General features: G+C 37.6%; 1 long non-coding RNA gene across 5 annotated transcripts in view; it reads right to left on the reverse strand.

Annotated features, from left to right (window-relative positions):
• The window catches only part of LOC103691720 (uncharacterized), a 134282-nt gene that overhangs the window by 45778 nt on the left and 71971 nt on the right, over nt 1-16533 (reverse strand). For 3 of the 5 annotated variants that reach the window (XR_015677067.1, XR_015677066.1, XR_015677072.1), the window contains one exon: nt 11261-11398. The exons of the other annotated variants lie outside the window; for them this stretch is intronic. This is a non-coding gene — a long non-coding RNA (uncharacterized LOC103691720). The remainder of the gene's footprint in view (nt 1-11260; nt 11399-16533) is intronic. 5 annotated transcript variants of the gene reach the window in all.

Here is a 16533-nt window from a genome sequence, read left to right on the forward strand (position 1 = left end):
CAGAACACACGGTCCCCATAACTGACTGAAAGAGAGGAAAACAGGTCTACAGCACTCCTGACACACAGGCTTATAGGTCAGTCTAGCCACTGTCAGAAATAGCAGAACAAAGTAACACTAGAGATAATCTGATGGCGAGAGGCAAGCGCAGGAACCCAAGCAACAGAAACCAAGACTGCATGCCATCATCGGAGCCCAATTCTCCCGCCAAAACAAACATGGAATATCCAAACACACCAGAAAAGCAAGATCTAGTTTCAAAATCATATTTGATCATGATGCTAGAGGACTTCAAGAAAGACATGAACACACTTAGGGAAACACAGGAAATCATTAATAAACAAGTAGAGGCCTACAGAGAGGAATGGCAAAAATCCCTGAAAGAATTCCAGGAAAACACAATCAAACAGATGAAGGAATTAAAAATGGAAATAGAAGCAATCAAGAAAGAACACATGGAAACAACCCTGGATATAGAAAACCAAAAGAAGAGACAAGGAGCTGTAGATACAAGCTTCACCAACAGAATACAAGAGATGGAAGAGAGAATCTCAGGAGCAGAAGATTCCATAGAAATCATTGACTCAACTGTCAAAGATAATGTAAAGCGGAAAAAGCTACTGGTCCAAAACATACAGGAAATCCAGGACTCAATGAGAAGATCAAACCTAAGGATAATAGGTATAGAAGAGAGTGAAGACTCCCAGGTCAAAGGACCAGTAAATATCTTCAACAAAATCATAGAAGAAAACTTCCCTAACCTAAAAAAAGAGATACCCATAGGCATACAAGAAGCCTACAGAACTCCAAATAGATTGGACCAGAAAAGAAACACCTCCCGTCACATAATTGTCAAAACACCAAACGCACAAAATAAAGAAAGAATATTAAAAGCAGTAAGGGAAAAAGGTCAAGTAACATATAAAGGGAGACCTATCAGAATCACACCAGACTTCTCGCCAGAAACTATGAAGGCCAGAAGATCCTGGACTGATGTCATACAGACCCTAAGAGAACACAAATGCCAGCCCAGGTTACTGTATCCAGCAAAACTCTCAATTAACATTGATGGAGAAACCAAGATATTCCATGACAAAACCAAATTTACACAATATCTTTCTACAAATCCAGCACTACAAAGGATAATAAATGGTAAAGCCCAACATAAGGAGGCAAGCTATACCCTAGAAGAAGCAAGAAACTAATCGTCTTGGCAACAAAACAAAGAGAATGAAAGCACACAAACATAACCTCACATCCAAATATGAATATAAAGGGAAACAATAATCACTATTCCTTAATATCTCTCAATATCAATGGCCTCAACTCCCCAATAAAAAGACATAGATTAACAAACTGGATACGCAACGAGGACCCTGCATTCTGCTGCCTACAGGAAACACACCTCAGAGACAAAGACAGACACTACCTCAGAGTGAAAGGCTGGAAAACAACTTTCCAAGCAAATGGTCAGAAGAAGCAAGCTGGAGTAGCCATTCTAATATCAAATAAAATCAATTTCCAACTAAAAGTCATCAAAAAAGATAAGGAAGGACACTTCATATTCATCAAAGGAAAAATCCACCAAGATGAACTCTCAATCCTAAATATCTATGCCCCAAATACAAGGGCACCTACATACGTAAAAGAAACCTTACTAAAGCTCAAAACACACATTGCACCTCACACAATAATAGTGGGAGATTTCAACACCCCACTCTCATCAATGGACAGATCATGGAAACAGAAATTAAACAGTGATGTCGACAGACTAAGAGAAGTCATGAGCCAAATGGACTTAACGGATATTTATAGAACATTCTATCCTAAAGCAAAAGGATATACCTTCTTCTCAGCTCCTCATGGTACTTTCTCCAAAATTGACCATATAATTGGTCAAAAAACGGGCCTCAACAGGTACAGAAAGATAGAAATAATCCCATGCGTGCTATCGGACCACCACGGCCTAAAACTGGTCTTCAATAACAATGAGGGAAGAATGCTCACATATACGTGGAAATTGAACAATGCTCTACTCAATGATAACCTGGTCAAGGAAGAAATAAAGAAAGAAATTAAAAACTTTTTAGAATTTAATGAAAATGAAGATACAACATACTCAAACTTATGGGACACAATGAAAGCTGTGCTAAGAGGAAAACTCATAGCGCTGAGTGCCTGCAGAAAGAAACAGGAAAGAGCATATGTCAGCAGCTTGACAGCACACCTAAAAGCTTTAGAACAAAAAGAAGCAAATACACCCAGGAGGAGTAGAAGGCAGGAAATAATCAAACTCAGAGCTGAAATCAACCAAGTAGAAACAAAAAGGACCATAGAAAGAATCAACAGGACCAAAAGTTGGTTCTTTGAGAAAATCAACAAGATAGATAAACCCTTAGCCAGACTAACGAGAGGACACAGAGAGTGCGTCCAAATTAACAAAATCAGAAATGAAAAGGGAGACATAACTACAGATTCAGAGGAAATTCAAAAAATCATCAGATCTTACTATAAAAACCTATATTCAACAAAATTTGAAAATCTTCAGGAAATGGACAATTTCCTAGACAGATACCAGGTATCAAAGTTAAATCAGGAACAGATAAACCAGTTAAACAACCCCATAACTCCTAAGGAAATAGAAGCAGTCATTAAAGGTCTCCCAACCAAAAAGAGCCCAGGTCCAGATGGGTTTAGTGCAGAATTCTATCAAACCTTCATAGAAGACCTCATACCAATATTATCCAAACTATTCCACAAAATTGAAACAGATGGAGCCCTACCGAATTCCTTCTACGAATCTACAATTACTCTTATACCTAAACCACACAAAGACACAACAAAGAAAGAGAACTTCAGACCAATTTCCCTTATGAATATCGACGCAAAAATACTCAATAAAATTCTGGCAAACCGAATTCAAGAGCACATCAAAACAATCATCCACCATGATCAAGTAGGCTTCATCCCAGGCATGCAGGGATGGTTTAATATACGGAAAACCATCAACGTGATCCATTATATAAACAAACTGAAAGAACAGAACCACATGATCATTTCATTAGATGCTGAGAAAGCATTTGACAAAATTCAACACCCCTTCATGATAAAAGTCCTGGAAAGAATAGGAATTCAAGGCCCATACCTAAACATAGTAAAAGCCATATACAGCAAACCAGTTGCTAACATTAAACTAAATGGAGAGAAACTTGAAGCAATCCCACTAAAATCAGGGACTAGACAAGGCTGCCCACTCTCTCCCTACTTATTCAATATAGTTCTTGAAGTTCTAGCCAGAGCAATCAGACAACAAAAGGAGATCAAAGGGATACAGATCTCAAAAGAAGAGGTCAAAATATCACTATTTGCAGATGATATGATAGTATATTTAAGTGATCCCAAAAGTTCCACCAGAGAACTACTAAAGCTGATAAACAACTTCAGCAAAGTGGCTGGGTATAAAATTAACTCAAATAAATCAGTTGCCTTCCTCTATACAAAAGAGAAACAAGCCGAGATAGAAATTAGGGAAACGACACCCTTCATAATAGACCCAAATAATATAAAGTACCTCGGTGTGACTTTAACCAAGCAAGTAAAAGATCTGTACAATAAGAACTTCAAGACACTGAAGAAAGAAATTGAAGAAGACCTCAGAAGATGGAAAGATCTCCCATGCTCATGGATTGGCAGGATTAATATGGTAAAAATGGCCATTTTACCAAAAGCAATCTACAGATTCAATGCAATCCCCATCAAAATACCAATCCAATTCTTCAAAGAGTTAGACAGAACAATTTGCAAATTCATCTGGAATAACAAAAAACCCAGGATAGCTAAAGCTATCCTCAACAATAAAAGGACTTCAGGGGGAATCACTATCCCTGAACTCAAGCAGTATTACAGAGCAATAGTGATAAAAACTGCATGGTATTGGTACAGAGACAGACAGATAGACCAATGGAATAGAATTGAAGACCCAGAAATGAACCCACACACCTATGGTCACTTGATTTTTGACAAAGGAGCCAAAACCATCCAATGGAAAAAAGATAGCATTTTCAGCAAATGGTGCTGGTTCAACTGGAGGGCAACATGTAGAAGAATGCAGATCGATCCATGCTTATCACCCTGTACAAAGCTTAAGTCGAAGTGGATCAAGGACCTCCACATCAAACCAGACACACTCAAACTAATAGAAGAAAAACTAGGGAAGCATCTGGAACACATGGGCACTGGAAAAAATTTCCTGAACAAAACACCAATGGCTTATGCTCTAAGATCAAGAATTGACAAATGGGATCTCATAAAACTGCAAAGCTTCTGTAAGGCAAAGGACACTGTGGTTAGGACAAAACGGCAACCAACAGATTGGGAAAAGATCTTTACCAACCCTACAACAGATAGAGGCCTTATATCCAAAATATACAAAGAACTCAAGAAGTTAGACCGCAGGGAAACAAATAACCCTATTAAAAAATGGGGTTCAGAGCTAAACAAAGAATTCACAGCTGAGGAATGCCGAATGGCTGAGAAACACCTAAAGAAATGTTCAACATCTTTAGTCATAAGGGAAATGCAAATCAAAACAACCCTGAGATTTCACCTCACACCAGTGCGATTGGCTAAGATCAAAAACTCAGGTGACAGCAGATGCTGGCGAGGTTGTGGAGAAAGAGGAACACTCCTCCATTGTTGGTGGGATTGCAGACTGGTAAAACCATTCTGGAAATCAGTCTGGAGGTTCCTCAGAAAATTGGACATTGAACTGCCTGAGGATCCAGCTATACCTCTCTTGGGCATATACCCAAAAGATGCCTCAACATATAAAAGAGACACGTGCTCCACTATGTTCATCGCAGCCTTATTTATAATAGCCAGAAAATGGAAAGAACCCAGATGCCCTTCAACAGAGGAATGGATACAGAAAATGTGGTACATCTACACAATGGAATACTACTCAGCTATCAAAAACAACGAGTTTATGAAATTCGTAGGCAAATGGTTGGAACTGGAAAATATCATCCTGAGTGAACTAACCCAATCACAGAAAGACATACATGGTATGCACTCATTGATAAGTGGCTATTAGCCCAAATGCTTGAATTACCCTAGATCCCTAGAACAAACGAAACTCAAGACGGATGATCAAAATGTGAATGCTTCACTCCTTCTTTAAATGAGGAAAAAGAATACCCTTGGCAGGGAAGGGAGAGGCAAAGATTAAAACAGAGACTGAAGGAACACCCATTCAGAGCCTGTCCCACATTTGGCCCATACATATACAGCCACCCAATTGTACTAGATGGATGAAGCAAAGAAGTGCAGACCGACAGGAGCCGGATGTAGATCGCTCCTGAGAGACACAGCCAGAATACAGCAAATACAGAGGCGAATGCCAGCAGCAAACCACTGAACTGAGAATAGGTCCCCTATTGAAGGAATCAGAGAAAGAACTGGAAGAGTTTGAAGGGGCTCGAGACCCCAAAAGTACAACAATGCCAAGCAACCAGAGCTTCCAGGGACTAAGCCACTACCTAAAGACTATACATGGACTGACCCTGGACTCTGACCCCATAGGTAGCAATGAATATCCTAGTAAGAGCACCAGTGGAAGGGGAAGCCCTGGGTCCTGCTAAGACTGAACCCCCAGTGAACTAGTCTATGGGGGGAGGGCGGCAATGGTGGGAGGGTTGGGAGGGGAACACCCATAAGGAAGGGGAGGGGGGAGGGGTATGTTTGCCCGGAAACCGGGAAAGGGAATAACACTCGAAATGTATATAAGAAATACTCAAGTTAATAAAAAAAAAATGACCATGAAATTCATAGGCAAATGGATGGAACTAGAAAATATCATCCTGAGTGAGGTAACTCAATCACAAAAGAGCACACTCACTGACTGGTAAGTGGATATTAGCCCAAAAATTTGGAATATCCAAGATATAATTAACTGACCACATGAAGCTAAAGAAGGATGACCAGATTAAGGATGCTTCAGTCCTTCTTAAAAGGTGAAACAAAAATATTCATAGGAGGAGATATAGAGACAAAGTTTGGAGCAGAGACTAAAGGAATGGCCATTCAGAGCCTGCCCCACCTGGGCTTCCAGCCCTGATTAAGAAGTGCATGCTGAGAAGAGCCTGATATAGCTCTCTCCTGAGAAGTTCAGGACCAATACAGAGGTGAATGCTAGCAGCAAACCACTGAACTGAGAACAGGGTCCCCATTGGAGGAATTAGAGAAAGGATTGAAGACTTTAAGGGACTTGGGACCCCGTAAGAACAACAATACCAACCAACCAGAGCTTCTAGGGACTAAATCACTTCCCAAAGAGTACACATGGACAGACCTATGGCTACAGCTGCATATGTAGGTGCCCTTGTTGGGCACCATTGGGAGGAAAAGCCCTTCTTCCTGCCAAGGGTGGACACCCACTGGTGTAGAGTAATGTCAGGGCAGAAGTTGAGAAGAAGGAGGTGGTTGGGGAGTGGGAATACCCTGATATAAGAAGGGGGATGGGGATGGGATAGGGGGCTTATGTACAGGAAACCAGGAAAGGGAAGAATAGTTGAAATGTAATTAAAAAATAGCTAATTTTTAAACAAGAGCACATCTAGCAAAACAAAAAGAAAAGAAAAAGTGATTTCAAAGCTAGAGTTTAAGTTTGAAACACTGAGTTGTAGAGACACGAGTAGAGATTGATGCCTCAGTTTTCACTGAAAATCATGTGCAAACATTCTGTACAGGAAACATAAATCAGAAAACAAAAGTAGACAAAGATTCACTGCCTCCCCAAAAAAGGACCAAGTTGTAGGCAATGATTGAAAAAGAACTCATGGTATCATACACGGACTGCACAAAATATCTTTAATGATGAGTACCAAAGGATGCATAAAACACCATCTTGCTCCCTCATAAGGTTTCATGTCAGTTCTTTCAGTCAATGGATTGTATCAGTCACTGTCATTCCTGAGGGCTCAAAGGCCCTCTCTAAGCAATCATTCACTACCAACCCCTTTACTGTGGGCACTGTTAAGCTCTTCTATGAGGTAATGCTTGAACATTATGTAGAGTGACTTACACAGGATGTTTGCTTTCCTTTGTAGTTTATCTATTTCTTTAATTTTTTTTGTAATTTAAGTGTTGTATAACTTCAGTAGTTCAAGTAAAATACTAAACAGTGTGAAGATAGTGGACCTTATTTTTTCCATTTATATTTAATAGGCCAAGAGTTATCTCCTTAAATATCAAAACACATTTTTCAATTGAATTGAATGCTTTTGTTGAAAGATAACTAATTTAAAACTCTTTTATTTTAAAGCAGCGGTGTATATTCATAGTTTGACAAATGTTTCTCCTACAATGATGAAAGAATGAGTGTTCTTGTCCTCCATATAAGGAAGTGAATGGATGTGATTGCATTTAGGATGTAAGAATATAAAGATTCCATAAGCAGAGGGGAAGCGCAATGGTCTATAACTGAGAGTTCTCAGTACCAATATTACTGATGTTTGTTAAAGAACAGTTTAAGCAAACTGTCATAAGCAGTCAAGCTCTTTTAAAACGTAAGACACAATTAACTCCCCCACATCCCACAAAATGGTAAAAATAGTCTCAAATTTAGCATACAAGCATGTGCTTTGAGCGACACTGACTTTTGCACTGGAAAACTCACAGATATTTGTAGTTGCATAAGTTATCCTTAAAAACAGTTTTATTATTTCCCTTCCATGTCTTCTAACTCCCTTAAAAATTTCTAAGATTTCAAATGCATTTGATCATTAAGAAAGATAGCCTATCATCTAGTCAGAGGATGTGAGAAAGGGGTAAGTATACGGCACACAGTTATTTTGTTCTTATTGTCGCACCTGAAATCAGCCTTGGTAGTCAAATCCACAAGGCCAGCATTGAAGTGACTTGCTACAAGACACATGTCTTCTCAGAACAGAGTAAAAGCCAGAACTATTCATTATAATGCCTTGTTCCCAGCAGAAAGACATGACAATTCTGAGTCCCATAGAGCCTTCTCCCAGCCTTCAGCAGGAAACCTCACCACTGTGCATTAATGTGAACGAAGGGAAGGAGAGTTATAAATTATACACCATTGTAATTAGATGTGAAATTGCTGCTCATCAGGTAGCCACACCATCCATAAAGACCTTCCCAGCTCGCTGCGCTGGACTTCTTAATTTGGTTCCTGGGAGGTAGTTAATTTTCCTCTGTAATTGAAAGAATATCCATTGCAAATGATTTCTAGGAACAAGGGAGCAGGGTGATCATTTGCTCAACTGGTCAGTGGGCCTTAAGCTTTGCCAGGATTACCTCACAGTGATTTCTTCAGTCCCCTTCCATTTCTAACTGGATTCCAGGAAAGGTCATGTGCCTTGGCTGGAATTGGCCATCTCACTGTGCATTTTAAGTGGTGGGGAAGTTGTCAGATCACAGAGACACAAAGGAAAATTAACCCAAGGTAACCTTATATTTATGAAGCTGAAAAGCTGGTTAAGTAAGCTGTGGATTTCACAGTGTGTAAAAAATACTGCTGGATGTTGTAAAGCAAAGGAAAAGAACTCTTTAGAAATGTCCCAGCACTGCTCAACACAAACTTACATATTTTCTTCCATGGGAAAATGCAGTTAGGATCACAAATGCTCAAGTTAATATGAGGAATATTACTTGATGACACCTTTCAAGACTGTTAACCATGATGATTTGCCTTCAGAACTGGACATTAATCATTTCACAGTTTCAACAAATGTTTTAATCACTATAGGTCAGAGTTTCATAGACTTTCGAATAGTAATCTGGTTCTAATAGAATGCCTCCTTAGCTATTTATTACCTTACATTGGCATAGCACCTCTGGACAGGATACAAGCAATTGCCTGAACATATTTATTAATTCTTAAAGCAGGAGAAATGACCAAGAGATTTTTTTAAAAAGTATCTATGCACACAAGAATACTGTGTATACAGTTACCACAGGTAGTTATTATTATTAAACAAAACATCTTCAATGTTGCTCTTAAAGGTTGTTTTCAATTGTAACAAATTAAACCTTAATTTCTGGTATAGTGTGTGGATTAACAAGAACTTGAAAGAGAATGTTCTTTCTTATGTTGAATAAACACAAGAACATTTGACAAAGACTTAACAGGTTTAGTTTATACATTAATATTTTTTACTGTTACTGTGAATAAACATACCAAGAAAATCAACCTAAGGAATAGAGGACTTCTTTAACCTCACAACTCCAGATTACAGTATATCATGTGGGTAGTCATAACAGGATGTGCTCTAAGCAGTTGATCACACATCAGAACTCAAAGAGTGATAAGGGAGGACCCTTAGTCTATTGACTAAGTTTTATTCATTGCAGGATCCCAAAGCTCAGTGAGCAGTGAGAGCCCAAATCTTTTAAATTCAGATTCCATTTTAGAAAACTTGAATTCAGGCAAACTAAGAGGCTGATATGTAGCATTAGTTTTCAAGTTACCTCCCAACCAATCCCTAGCCTTGCTCTAGTCTCTAGGCTAACACCCAACAGGACCAACAGGTTATTCGCCAATAAATCTGCACCTCCAGGTTACAAGCCCACCCCTGCCTGATGACTACCAATGCAGAAGGAAACAAAAATTAAGTTTATGATTTGACTCCCAGCACCAACCAATTATGGTAAAGGCCATAATAGCTTTCCACGTAGATGCTTGCACACTAACTGACCCCTCCCCCACCTTGCTGCTTTCCATAAAGCCTTGCCCCAATATCATCAGGGTTCCTCTCCACCAAAAAAAATCCTGCAAAGGTCTGAGTAGCTTAAATAAAGACCCTACTGTGAGTTGTATCAGATCAACTCCTGTCTGTTTTGGAGGGCTTACTTGACAGCAGTACCTCTGAAAGGGGTCTTGGGGTGGTCCACGCACACTACTTAATGTAGCTAAGATGATCTCTCACAGACCTCTTCAGAAGAGTTTTTCCAGATGGTTCTAGATTGTTTCTAGTTGACAATTAAAATTATCCATCCAAGTTGGACTACTAATGAAGAACAAGCCACACACAAGATGTAATCGTTAATTGTGTGCCTGGAGATAGTGAACTTGTGAATAAAAACAAAAGAAAGATTTCACTCATCACCAAATGTCTGAAAAGCATTTGGCATGTATATCAATGCATAGAAAGCAGATGCCATTAAAGATGATCTTTTTCAATATATCAAAAGTGAGTAAAATTCAGACAAGCATATTTAAGCTATAATTTTACATTCCTCTCCTCTACTCTCTCCCCCATCGCCTCTTCCCTGTGCCTCCCTCTGCCCCTACCGCTCTTGTCCTACCTCCCTTCTTTCTTTCTCTGTATCTCTCTGCACATAAAACAAGAGCACAAACACAGTGCCATTCTTTAGGAGTCATCTATCTTATTTTTGTACAGACAAAATCTCTCCTTGTCCTTGGGGTCACCATTAGCTGGCTGTCCTGCTAGCCCCAGTGATGTGCCTGTCTGGACCTTCAGGTACAGTTGTAAGAAGATGTTTATAAGTCAAGCATTTTAATGGCTGAGCTATCTCACTTGCCCAACACTATCCAGGTTTTCATATATCAACACTTGTTTATAGGGAAGAGATAGAAGCCTGGACAAAGCCTTTAAACACTGTGCCACACATTCCTGAAGCTGTCTGCAAAGCTGGGGAAGGATATTTAAACAAACAAATTCTTAGAGTCATCAAAGTACCCAGAGGTTCTTTGGGCTAAAGCCTAGATTCAGGACAATTATAAAGCTCTAGAGCCTGCTCTTCCAGAAATATTTCTGGATCACCACGGCCCTTGAACCAGACAGTGACAGAAGAGAAAGAATAAAGTCAAGACCAACAGACTAGGAGCCTTGATGGTTATGATTGGACAGGATTCTAAAGTTGTCTTCACATGCAATTGAAGTAACAAAAATAAAATGCCTAGAATATAACAAATTCTTCTGGAAATTTCTGTCCTTCCTCATCACAACATTGCCTGGAAGGCCAAGAACTAGGGCTTCAGGGTGCCAATCAACACAGTGACCTTTCCTTTTTTCTTTTCTTTTCATCCTTTTCTTTTTATGTTTTGTTTTTAAATCATGGGTTCTTAATCCAAGAATACTTCAGGGAAAATTAGACATTGGGAAGAGAAGCTATGATGATGGGGAGGAAAGGAATGAGGATAGCACCTTCTGAAAAAGATGTTTCAAAAAGCAAATTGCTTATACAAATGGTAGCTGACTACACATATTACCTGGAGAAGGTCAGGCTGTCCTACCCTGAGACAGATGTGTGGTCGTGTGGCAGTGGTACCCAGCTTAGTAACTATACAGGTGAGAGGATCTGCACAGAAAACAAATGTGCTCCATCAGGATTACCCATGGGCCAGTGCCTTCAAGGAAACACAAATTGAAGCAATAAGTCAAACATCATATCATGAATGTGAAAATAGGATAGCACTGGATATTAGAAGACCTTTCTGGAATAATATCCAAGCTTCCATGGGGACATCTTTATCATTGACATCTTACAGAATAGATCAATGGATTTTATCACCATGTTAAATAATTAAATAAATAAATAGTAAATTAAACAGAAAAAATGTACCATGGTGTAGCTAAACTTCCAGTCGGTCCTTCATTTGCTAGTGAGATATTTAGTCTTCTGCTACATGAGTGAAAGTGTAATTTTGTTCCCCATTTTAATAAAGACATTTAGTGCCATACACTCTAAGTCCAAATGATATATGATACTGATTTTGATTTCCCATTTTTCCTAAGCTTCTTTTGTAATTGCTTTCAGATGGGGCTCATGTAGCTTATGCTAGCTTTGAACTTACTTCATAGCCTATAACTTCCAATCTTGCTTCTACCTCCCTAATGCTGGGCTCATGTAAGACCACCATGCTCAACTTCTAAGTCTCTTAAAGTTCACTTAAACAGTTAATGCAAATCTTTCATAACCACAAGTTACAAATGATTCTTACATTTTATATTCAAATTTATTATTGAGTATAATATATAATTAGTATAAACCTTTGAAATAATCTTAACTATGCCACGAGGATCAAGTCTTTTCTATCTCTAATCACATTGCCTTCACTGTGTACCACACTATTACATTGTCTACAAAGGTGCCAAAAACCAAGTCTTTGTCTTGAGATGTCGCCTGCTAATTGGTGATGAAAGGAGACTATACCAACAATCAAATTATGAAGAGATATTCAATACTTGAAGGTGTCAGATGGTGTTTAAGGTAGAGAAACCATAGATATAACTCTGAGCATTTAGTAATATTTATACAAGTAATGGATGATTTGGTTTTTGAAAACAAATTACAAAAAATAATGTCTCAGCATTTTTACAAAGAGCAAAGTGATGTTTAGAGATAGTAAGTGAAGCCCTGGCAGGAGCAGCACAGAGCTGACCCAAGGTGTAAATCTCTAACCCCTGACTTTGGACTCTATTCCTCTCTGGTGAAATTTGATCTTTAAGTTGAAAAAGAATGAGAGTAACTGCTGAGAGGACAGTAAAAGGAATATTAGATCAAAGCTTCTAAAGATGGGTAATGGAGAAAATTATAAAGCTTTACACTCTCTTCTCTACAAAAGTGACACTCTGTTGGGACATGGAAGTAGTCGAAAGACAAATGATGTTGTAGAGTTGTACTAAAGCCCTGTCCAGGCCTGAGATATGGAAGGATCTCTCTTGTCAGGTGTGGGAGCTACATAGCTGCAAAATTCTGTCACTAAATACTGATTTCCTGGTGAGTATCAGAGGGTGGAGAGAGATAGTTGAACAACAGAGATTTTTATATTTAGATAATATTCTAATGCCCCATTTTTGTCCATTTCCTGTGTCTGATAACAGTTATCATTTTCTATGATTCATCTGTTGGAGTCCATAGCACAATATCTGGATTTCCTTTTACAAAACAGTCCTTCTATACTTTTTGTGAAGTTTAGCATACTTGTTAGCCCTACTGTGAGGGTGAGGTCTGCATGGACGTGTTCACCTATATCCTATGAATGATACAATTCCTGGTAAACATGAAGGGTTCAAACCATATTCACATTTTGTATAAAGGCTTTTTTGAAATATATTATATTTTAGATGCCCATTTCATGTTTATTACCTTACCACCTATTCTCCAAGCTCAATATATATGAAAGAATAAAAGTTGTTCAATGCATACTATTTATGGACTAATGTGTTGATATTTCATAAAGTCCTATGCAAAGGGAGACAAGTTAATTTGCTTTCTGATCTATGTGATGTAGTTAGAGAGTTTTAATTATACATGTCATTTAAAGAGGAGTAAAAATAATACAGTTTGAAATGAGCATATATGGTCCTGATCACTATATTTTTCCCACATTAGTTAACAATTTCACCTGAACTTTAAATGCATGTAAAGAGTCAATTTCCCTCTATCAATTTTGTATTAAATAATTACATCGATTTATATAAGAGGAAGATGTGAAAGCAAGAGAAGCTGGTCACTAATTCAAACGTCTGTAAGTCCAGAAACACTAAAGTCAAGTTCCATGTTGAATTTGTGTCAGTTAAGTAAAACATAAAAATAATCTTTGAGGTAAAACAGTCATACTATTAACTGGAAGATAAGGGGCTAATGACATCACAGTCTTCAGGACAGGTGTCTTTTATCATGTGGCAAATAAATTAAGATTACTTTGTATGCCATTTGCACTAGGGTTCTGAATAAATGAATTTCTAAAGACATTTCAGCATGTTTTGTCAAGATTAGTTTTCATTTGCAGAAAAGAGATACTAAGTATTTTTAAAGCAGTTGGGTAATTAACTGAATTCTCATTCTGAAGGAGAATTATTAGGAAACATTTTATGCAAACTAACTTCATTCTTTAAAGGGAATAAATTTAACAATCTGGCTGCCTAAATAGTACAAGAATGAGAATTATGCCAATAGACATGGTAAAGTCGATATGGGAAAATGCCAGGAGGCCATAACCCTAGACAAGAAGTACAGGCAACTAAGGAATGCAGAATGCTAAGGGTGTAAGAATAGCATTCTCCAAGAAAGAGCATGTCAGTCAGTTCTCTGAACCAAATGGTCAGTCCTGAAAATATTCATAAAAGTAACATCATATGGACTAAACAAGTTGTATTGTGTATTTAAGAATATATATATATATACATATATTTGTGTGTGTGCATGCATGTGTGTATATAATGTGTGTACATACATGTGTACTTGCATGCATGTAAATTTGTAGTAATTATATATATGTATATATTCACAAATTGTATGTATGACTTTTCAATTAGGAATAAAAATAAAACAGCACATCAATTTTTCCTACAACCATCTTGATAAAGAATTTATTAGATGTTTACTTGCAGTGGATGCAGTTCTGGCTTATCCTACAGACTTCAGTAATTTTCCAATTGAAAAGAAACTTAGAACACGATTTAGTTTCAAATTTCATGAATTCAACCTGATCTACACTTAAGAAAAACAATCAAAACAACAACAACAACAACAACAACTTCTTAGAACTAAATTAAAGATTCCCATTGCCTTTCCTCTGAATAAGCAGTGACATGTGGCCACAACCAATGAAGAGTGTAACACATGTCCTGAATGACACTCCACATTTAACCCTTTATATAAGGTCAGGTAAAGAAGAGACTAGAATGATCTGAGGGAGTTATGGACTTGTTTTGTTCTAGTACTCATACAAATTATTGGAAATGAATCATCCCCTGACTTCCCAGGTGCCCAAAGCTGGAAGGTTCTTCAGAACTATGTGTAAAAAGAACTATGTGTAAAAATAATCACACATGCACACACACACACACACACACACACACACACACACCACATTTCTCTTATATAAGTGGATGGAATGAATATATATATATAATTTATCTTTCTCTGCTCTATTAATAAATGTTTACATATAGTTATTTCTTCATAAATATTTTCATTAGAACTCCTTTATCAACTCCAGAATCTACCCCTTTCTCATGTCAAGTTATCTGCAACAATTTTTGCACATGTATGTATTAATAACACAGCCCACAACAGAAAGTTTCTATGGCTCTGTAAGCATCAAGCTAAGCTGCGAGATACCCTTTCTCCTCCCAGTTGTCTAGAAATACTCTCACACCCACCACCCAACAAACTGCTCTGGCAGCTTCTGTGCTAGAAAACCTCATCTCTCAAGTTCCCACAAAAAATGGGGACTGTTTAATTGTTAATAGAACAAAGATCAATAATTTTATTGTACCACACGGATACATCAGGACCTGCACTCTGGAATATGTACACATTTTATGCCTCACCTGATATCTTTAGGACCTAATTTAGAGAAAATGAAGAAAATACAGAATGGTGGATTGTGAAGTTAAAACCAATAGCTATAAAAAGGCTAGTTTGATAGATGGATATATAAGAGATAATAGGTAGATATACATAGTGGATAGACAGAGGTGGATAGGTAGGTCAAACAATAAATAGATAATAAGCAGATGGTAGGTAGATGACCAACTGATTTTTAACTGGATAGATGATAAAGATTGATGACTGATAGGTAAGTAGATAAGTCCATAGATTGATAGTTAGTTAGATAGATAGATAGATAGATAGATAGATAGATGAGTAGACAGACTGCACATATACATATGTACACACAAATACACACATAGAGATACATACATACACACAGAGATCACAAATTAGATAGTACAAACTGCATTTGTTTGCATAATCATGTTAGCATTTTTTGTTGTGCACATAGGCCAAGTATAAGAGCTAAATATTTTGAATAAAGAAAGCTGACAATCTTCCTAAAGAGTATAGCATTTGTAAAATCTTAAGTTTTCATCTACAAGCATGCAAGGAGTCAGAACTCTTCATGGAATTGATGAGATCTGATATGATACTAGCTTTCCAATTCAGAGATGTTGACTTGGATTTAAATGGTCTCACGTCCAATACCTTCTTGAAATAAAATACATATGCTCTCTTTTCTCTAATTCAAAATATTGAATGCTACATTAATATATTGATAATATAGAATAATAAATGTATACTTAGGTGAGCATAGGCGAGTATAGCATCTAAATAAATTAACCACTTTTCTATTAAAATATATAATTAATTTTTATGCATGCATTCTTAAGCACAAAAAATTTACATGTACATGCACACAGTTTCCACTTTTGTGCATGTACATGTATGGAAGTATATGGGCATGTATGGTCAGAAGCTGAAGCTTAGTACCTTACTCAATTGCTCTTCACTGCATATCAAGATTCAGGAGCTCTCACTAGAATCTAGAGCAGTGGTTCTCAACTCCTTTGACATTGGGTCTCTTTAATACAGTCTCTGATGTTGTGATGACCCCAACCATAAAATTATTCTTTTACCACTTCATAACTCAATCATGTTGCTGTTAAGAATGTAATATATGATATGCCTGCTATCTAGTGTGCAAACCCTAAAGGGGTCAGGACCCACAGGTAGAGAAACAATGATCTAGAG

This window comes from Rattus norvegicus, chromosome 2 (assembly GCF_021556685.1).
Source record: "Rattus norvegicus strain SHRSP/BbbUtx chromosome 2, alternate assembly SHRSP_T2T, whole genome shotgun sequence".
Taxonomy (NCBI): Eukaryota; Metazoa; Chordata; class Mammalia; order Rodentia; family Muridae; genus Rattus; species Rattus norvegicus.